Genomic DNA, 7,990 nt, shown 5'->3' with positions numbered 1-7,990 from the left:
AAAGGTTAGCTAGGAACAGTAGCGACTATCTATAGCACCAGAACATGGGGGAGGGGATGATTTGAGAAGGCTGGAGAAATGGCTCATGGGTTACCAGTACTGGCTACTACTGCAGAGGACCCCAGTTTAATTCCCAACGCCCACAAAGCAACTTACAATGGACTGTAACTCAGTTCCAGGGACTCCGACTCCCCCTTCCGACCTCTGGGGCATCAGAACCAAGCATGTGCTACAGATACATCCATGCAGGCGAGCAAAATGAAAGCTTTTGTTCCTCTCTTTTTTTTTTTTTAACTAAAAACAGGAGGGAAAAAAATGAAACTGGGCATGGTGGTGCAAATCCATAATCCCAGCACTTCAGCACAAAAAGTCTATGTTCAAGATTAGCTTGGGCTAATAGATAATAGAAGACAAGAGCCTATCTGAAAACAATGGGCTTGTACAAGCTTTATGAGATGTGCGTCTGGGGCTGGAGAGATGGCTCATCTGTTAACACCTTCCAAAGGTCCTGAGTTCAATTCCCAGCAATCACAGGTGGCTCACAACATCTGTAATGTGATTCCATGCCTTCATCTGGTGTGTCTGAAGACAGCTGTAGTGTCATTAAATAAATCTTTAAAAGAGAGAGAGAGAGAGAGAGAGAGAGAGAGAGAGTGTGTGTGTTTGTGTGTGTGTGTGTGTGTGTGTGTGTGTGTGTGTGTCTGGCTGGCTGGCTGGCTGGCTGGCTGGCAATCGTGGTTCATGCCTTTAATCCCAGCACTCAAGAGGTAGATATCTGAGTGCAAGGCCTCAAGACCAACCTGGATCTATATAGAGTGATTACCAGGACAGCCAAAATATAGAAAACAGGTCTCAAAAAAAAAAAGGGGGGGGAGATGAACAAAGGGAGGATGAAAAACAATACCCTAGCATTTGGTTAACAACTGGTTTTCTGTTTTCACTGAGCACTCTCCAGCTGTCTAGAGAAATCTGGTGTGTACTCCCTTAATCTCTCAGGTGTATAGTCCCTTAAAACCACCCAAAAACTAGAATGGTATAGACTCAGACCCCATCTTCCACCTACCAAATTAGAGCGAACATTTTAACAAGACAGGCTGGAAATTGGAATGCGAGTTCCAGGATGAGAAGCTAGAGTGTAGGACCCTTCAAGGGTGTGCTTACGGCATTGTACAGATGAAGTAGAAACGGCCGAATAAAGAGACAAAGTACCTGTTCACTTCAGCAGACCAGATTTTATTAGGTGCTACTCAGACAGAGCTCCATCTTTTTTTTTTAAAGAAATGTAGTACTTACTAATAATGAACTTGGGACTTATTTCCCTTTGAAATAACACAACTAAGTTCTAGGTCTTCAGAGAACAAAAAATGTGAAGCAGCTTAGCTGTTCCAAAAACACAATAATGGACAATTTTATTCAGGTTTTCACACTACGTTCAGTTCACTTACTTCCCCACAAGTCCCATTAATTCCTACAGGCTCCAGGGGTACCACCAAGTCCCCCAGCACCCCAAGTAAGCAGGTGCCTGGCAAATGTCCAGTTTCTAACTGAGATTCAGAGCTTGGTCTTGAGATGCTGTCTGTACTCCTGCCCTGTCCTTACTGGTAGAGCTTCCCAGACCCGAACTCCCTCCCCCTCCCTCATGCCTCCTGCAGCTGCAAGTTCAAGTAATTCCCAAAAGGAAGAAAGGTCAGAGGAGTCATTATCCCCTAAGCATTTGAAACTCCGGCTGTGGGGAAATGAATCAGGGGCAAGGCCGGAAAGCACTACGTAAGAATCTAGAGAGAGGAGAGACACTAGAGGACCTACTGAGGTAGGCTCCTCCGGAGAGACGAGATGTCCTAGGTAGAGATTTGTTTGGGTTTTTTTTTTTTTAACATGTTTGATTTTCAAGGCAGGGTTTCTCTATGTAGCCCTGGCTGACCAGGAAGTCACTGAAATCCCACCTGCCTGTCTCCCAAGTGCTGAGATCAAAATTGTGCGCCACCACACCTGGCTGCAACACACTGTTTTTCATGCCGAAAATCAAGCCCAGGCCCTCCCTCCACACGTGCTAGGCAAGTACTCCATCACTGAACTCAGCCCAAATGGAAGGTAGTTTATGGTCTAGAAGGCATACATTACTAGAAAAGTCCCTGAAGCCCTCACCCAGAGAACGGGGAGATTAAAAGGAGTCAGCCAGCAGTGGTGGGCCTTTAATCTCAACAGTCAGAAGGCAGAGAGGAAGCAGAATCGCTGTTGAGTTTGAGGCCAGCCTAACCTACAGAGCTAGTTCCAGGAAAGCCAGGGTGCCAGGCTCCACAGAGCAATCCTAACTCAAAAAATAAAAATAGGGCTGGTGAGATGGCTCAGCAGCGGGTAAGAGCACCTGACTGCTCTTCCGAAGGTCCTGAGTTCAAATTCTGACAACCACATGGTGGCTCACAACCATCTGTAAGGAGATCTGACTCCCTCTTCTGGAGTGTCTGAAGACAGCTACAGTGTACTTACATATAATAAATAAAGCTTTAAAAAATAAAATAAATAAATAAAAATGTAAAAAACGGAAAAAGGAAAAGGAGAGGGAGGAGGATGTGTGGGAAGGAGCAGAATCTAAGAGCCTTAGAACCAACTAAGCAGGATGTTTGAGATGCATCCCTAGCTAGTCTAGAACTCATCCTGTAGACCAGGCAGGCAGCCCTCAATTTTTTTTTTTTTTTTTTTTTTTTTGAGACAGGGTTTCTCTGTATAGCCCTGGCTGTCCTGGAACTCACTTTGTAGACCAGGCTGGCCTCGAACTCAGAAATCCATCTGCCTCTGCCTCCCAAGTGCTGGGATTAAAGGCATGCGCCACCATGCCCGGCAGCCCTCAAATTTGTAACAATCCTCCTGCCGCAATTGCTGGGACCAGACCCACAAAAAAACTACGGAGGGCTTCACCAGAAACTTAAAGAAAGTAAATCACCAAGATTAAGAGTTCCAAGAATAACCAAAAATTACTAGGGGATTCCTTTCTACTTTGACTCCAGAACAAGTCAGGGGTCCTGGTCTTGTGGCCACCTCCATCAAGGAGTATGATCCAGGAGGAGAACTGTCATCACTAGGTAACCAGAACACTGTCCAAGAGGAACCAGAAACTAGAAAAATGTCTGGACAGACCATGAACCAAAAGAGAATTCTTGTTTGCAGAAAAATAAACTACGTATAAAAAGTCATGTGAACCAGACATGGAAGTTCTTGCCTGTGCCCTGGTACTTGTAAGGCAGAGGTAGGGGGTTTCAAAGCCAACCTGAGCTACCTACTAAGTTCCAGGATAACCTGAGCTACCCAGGGAGACAACCTCACAACCAACAAATAAAAGCCACGTGCATGAAAGGGCACCCTATCAGGGAAGAACGGCTCAGGGTGGGGTAACTATAAGAACTGCCCTGAGGAATAAAAAAGAGGCCACAAAGTGTTTTGCAGCTATGCACTCAACAAAGGAAGGCCCAAGAGCCCGGGAGAGCACATCAGGGAATGAGGTTCCTAAGAGGGAAGGAAACATAAGACTGAAACTATCTTGATAGCAGAAAAGCTAGAAAGAAAAACAAAGAGGGAGAGAAAGAAAAAAGAAAAAAGAAAGAGAGAGAGACAGAAAGGAGGGGGAGAGAAGGAGAGGAAAGAGTACCCTGTGATCTCAGCACTCAGGGGACCAGGGTAGGAGGACCGTACCCAACCAGGACTGCATAGTAAGTCCCAAGACAGATACCCAGCAAGAACTGGTCTCAAAAAAGAAAGACTGGCCTGGCAGTGGTGGCACACGCCTTTAATACCAGCACTTGGGGAGGCAGAGGCAAACGGATTTCTGAGTTCGAAGTCAGCCTGGTCTACAGAGTGAGTTCCAGGACAGCCAGGGCTATACAGAGACACCCTGTCTTGGAAAAAAAGAAAAAAAAAAGGAAGACTGTCTAGCTAGATGGCTCAGTGCTTGAAGCCAAGAATGAGCATCTGAGTTCGATCTCTAAGTCCCACGGACTGGAAGCAGAGGAATAACTTCCTGCAACTTGCACAGGCCAAATAAATATGGCTCTCAACTTTTTTAAAAAAAAAAAAAAAAGGAAGCTGTGAATTTGAAAGTGGGTGGGGTGGGTGGGGAATGCACCACATCTAGGAATGAAAGGATTCAGGAGAAAAGTGTGCCCAGAAGCACTTGCTGCGCCCCAAAGGTGGTATGTTTCCTGCTAAAAGAGGTGTATCTCAAACCTTAAAGGGACACAGAAAGCAAAGGTACTCTCAGACAGGAAAACAAGTCTCCCCCCGAGAAACAAGTTAGCTTGGAGAACACAGACTTAAGAACGTTAGTGAATCCCTTTACAGAAGAAACCGAAAACTATGTGCCAGAAACATCAGGATTTGGAGAAGAGCTTGAAAGGGGTGCGCATTCCAGACTGAAGGACTAAGAAAAAAAGAACTGACCCCACATTCACTAACTTCTGAAAACATACCAGAGCTGAGGCCTGGACAGAATTAGTCCTCCTCGGAGTTGTGGGATGTAATAATAATAAAGTATTCGATAACTTTGGTTAGTGACCTAATTTCTGAGGAACCTATTAACGGACTGGACCCCAAATTGAAAGGGGGAAACTGTTAATTAGGTTTGAATATGGGAGTGTACACTCAGTATGGGGGAGTAAAGAAAAGAGAATATGATTTCAATCCGTTTTCAGGGACGGTTAGAAATTGAGAGAAAAAAAATCCGAAGATTAGAGATTATGGGAGGGGAGGGACGCCCAGATTTTTCCAAACTACAGGGAAAGGGGACACTCCCATATACAGGGTCTGGAGGAAAGGATGTGCTTCCCAGATCAGGATAAGAAAGGCACTACACGAAAACCCGTCCCCGCGGCAGAGGCAGCAGCTTAGGCCTCCCCCTATCTCGCGGACTAAGCAGGGGGTGCAGCCTCGGCACCCATCCCCACCCCCACTGCCCCGTTCCGCGCCCCGGGCCCGCACCTCGCGGCCCAGCCCCCTCGGGCCCCGCTGATTGGCCTGAGCGGCCGTCATTCCCGCGGGTAGCCGCAGTGATTGGGCGACGCTCGCACGCCCGCCACGCTCTCAGCAGCGGTCCCCGGGCCTCCCTCCGGGGCTGGGTGATCCGGGGGCCAGTCGGGGAACAGGAGTGAGCCAGGGTCCCGCAGTGGCCGGGGCGTCCGTCCCCGGTCCCGCCCGCACAGCGCGCGCGCGGCACGGGGCCTGCCCCCGACACGGCCCCAACCAGCTGGCTTCGCGTCGCCGCGCCTCGCCACGAGCTCACCTCACGGCCCCGCTCCTGCTGCGCCGCTCCAGACCAACCGACAGAAGGACTGTGCGCGCTGCGCACCACGTGACCCCGGGGACGCGCCCAGCGTTTCCCCCGCCCCCCACACACACGCACCATCTCCACCGCCGAGTGACGCAGCCGTCCCACAGCCCCGCCCCGGGCCCCGCCCCTCCCGGTCGCCAGGACGACAGCGCGAGCAGGCCACGCCCATCCCCCTGACGCGGGAACGCGGAGTCCGCACTCACCCGTGACTGCTGAGGTCACCAGAAAGCAGTGGCCTGGGTGCTGCCCATGTGCCCTCATCGTTCTTCTAAATGGTGGGAAGTCACCCACCTCCCTCTACCCCGTCTGTCACCACTCTCCACGGAGATCGCAGTCTTTACAGCTCACTACTTTCCCTCTTCCAATCCGCTCTTCACACGCAAGAGCTTATCAGAACGGCTTGTTCCTTCTCCAGATGAAGAGCTAAATCTTCAAGATCGATCGTCACCAGGCTTTCTCGTTCCCACAATCCAGTCCGCCCTCCGTGCTCTGCCCCTATCAAGTCCTCATCTGAACCTTCTCACCTCTGCCTTTGCTCTTATCCCTAGAAAAGGATTCCAACGGGAACGGAAAAGAAAAAGAGCCGAATTTTGTCTCTAGGGAGCAAAGTACAAGATGTCACCACAACAAAATAGAGGTTTCTCCAGTGGGACTTAGCAAGTGCCAATGGTAAATTGCTATTTACGGAGGCGATCATGATTTGACTTGACACTGGGAGCAACCAAACTTGGACTTCTTTTTTTTTTTTTGGTTTTTCCAAGACAGGGTTTCTCTGTGTAGCCCTGGCTGTCCTGGAACTCACTCCGTAGACAAGGCTGGCCTCGAACTCAGAAATCCACCTGCCTCTGTCTCCCGAGTGCTGGGATTAAACAAACTTGCACTTCTTAAATTATAAGTCTAACCACATCATGTCCCTACACTGCTTAACTCATCAATCTATCCCTCTGCATCCTATGCCTTAGCTCATCTAACCACACTTGATTCTGTTTTTCTTTTCTTTTCTTTTTTCTTTTTCTTTTCTTTTTTCTTTTTATTTTATTTTATTTTTTTTTTTTTGAAACAGTTTCAATATGTGTAGCCTTGGCTAGTCTGGAACTCAGTGTATAGACAAGGTTGGTCTTGAACTCACAGTGATCCACGTTTCTGCCCCTGACATACTGAGATTAAAGTCATTGTTCACACAAAAGCATAGCTCTCCAAGCAAAAGGATTAAGAGATAGTTTGTAGAACCAAAGTGTAAATTATACTCTGGAAAAATACAGATTTAAATTACCCAACTTCAAGGAAGTAGTTTCATGGAGTTTTATAGAAACAAAACAGAGAAAGCTATAAACCAACGCATTTAAAAAATTTCGTGAGCCGGGCGGTGGTGGCGCACACCTTTAATCCCATCACTTGGGAGGCAGAGCAGGTGGATTTCTGAGTTCGAGGCCAACCAGGTCTACAGAGTGAGTTCCAGGACAGCCAGGGCTATACAGAGAAACCCTGTCTGGAAGAAAAAAAAAATAGAAAAATAAAATTAGAAATTTCATTAGTAGAGCTCAGGTGTGGTGGCTCTTTTAATCCCATATATAGTAAATTCTAGGACAGCTAGGGTTATGGAGAGAAACCCTCTCTCAAAAGAGAAAACTCTCTTACCTCTCATTCTCTTACCCTTGTTCCCTTGCCCCCCCCCTTTCTGCCTTCCCTTCCCTCCTCTCTCCCGTGGCCATGGCCAGCCTTCCCTAATCTCTCCCTCTCTCTGCCTTTCTACAATAAATGCCTTAAAAACAAAAAACAAAAAAAAAAAAAACAAAAAAACAAAAAAACAAAGTTAGAACAAAACAAAAAATAAACACACAAAACAACAACAAAAAAAAAACCCACCTTACTAGAAACATTAAGTAGTTAGAGTAAAAAGGGAGTAATCTCAGCTGGAGAGATTAGATGCTATGTGGTAGCATTCTTAGTCCTTCCATTGGTGGAGAATGGGGCTTTGTTAACTATACAGTTCAAGGCTTATCTTTTATTGGGATCCTAGATCTGACACACAAATGGGCTCTTTAGAAGCCCAAGAGAAACCAGCTCTGAGACCTGAAACATTCCAAACCCTCCACAGTCACTGTTTTCAGCTGTCTGAAGCTGGAGGCCTCATTGGTTTTGTTATCAGGAATTCCTCACAGTGTGATTCACAGGACACCACCCTGACCCCTTTCTTTTTTAAACAATGTCTCAGGAGCACAGGCTGTCCCTTGGCCTTCCTGTCAGTTTCTCTTTTCTGAATTGTCTTGGCTGGATGTGATGACACTGGTCTTTAAAAGAATACTCTGGAGGCAGAGGCAGATACATGAGATCCAGGCCAGCCTGTTCTATACAGGGAGTTCCAGTCCAGCCAGGGCTACTTAAAGAGACCCTCTCTCTTCTTAATTTTTTTTTTAATGTGCATGTGTGTATACACATGCCTAGAAGACTCATATGTGGAAGTCAGAATACAAGTTGTATGAATCTGTTCTCTCCATCTTCTGGATGCCAGGGTCTTTATTTATTTATTTATTTAGGTGTCTCGGAATAAGGTTTCTCTGTGTAGTTCTGGCTGTCCTAGAACTCAGAGATCCACCTGCCTCTGCTCCAAAGGGCTAGGATTAAATGCCGGGCTAAAGAAGACACTCCAGGGCTGGAGAGATGGCTCAGTGG

General features: G+C 47.1%; 1 protein-coding gene across 1 annotated transcript in view; it reads right to left on the bottom strand.

The window, feature by feature from the left end:
* Phf20 (PHD finger protein 20) overlaps positions 1-5,420 on the bottom strand; it is a 107,285-nt gene extending 101,865 nt beyond the window's left edge. The window contains exon 1 of the mRNA XM_021193556.1: positions 5,270-5,420. The gene's annotated coding sequence lies outside the window, so the exon portion shown is untranslated. The remainder of the gene's footprint in view (positions 1-5,269) is intronic.
* Between the last annotated feature and the right edge of the window lie 2,570 nt (positions 5,421-7,990).

Source organism: Mus pahari, chromosome 3 (assembly GCF_900095145.1).
Source record: "Mus pahari chromosome 3, PAHARI_EIJ_v1.1, whole genome shotgun sequence".
Lineage (NCBI taxonomy): Eukaryota > Metazoa > Chordata > Mammalia > Rodentia > Muridae > Mus > Mus pahari.
Note: the sequence above shows the minus strand (reverse complement) of the source record. Positions and strands in the feature narration are given on the sequence as shown.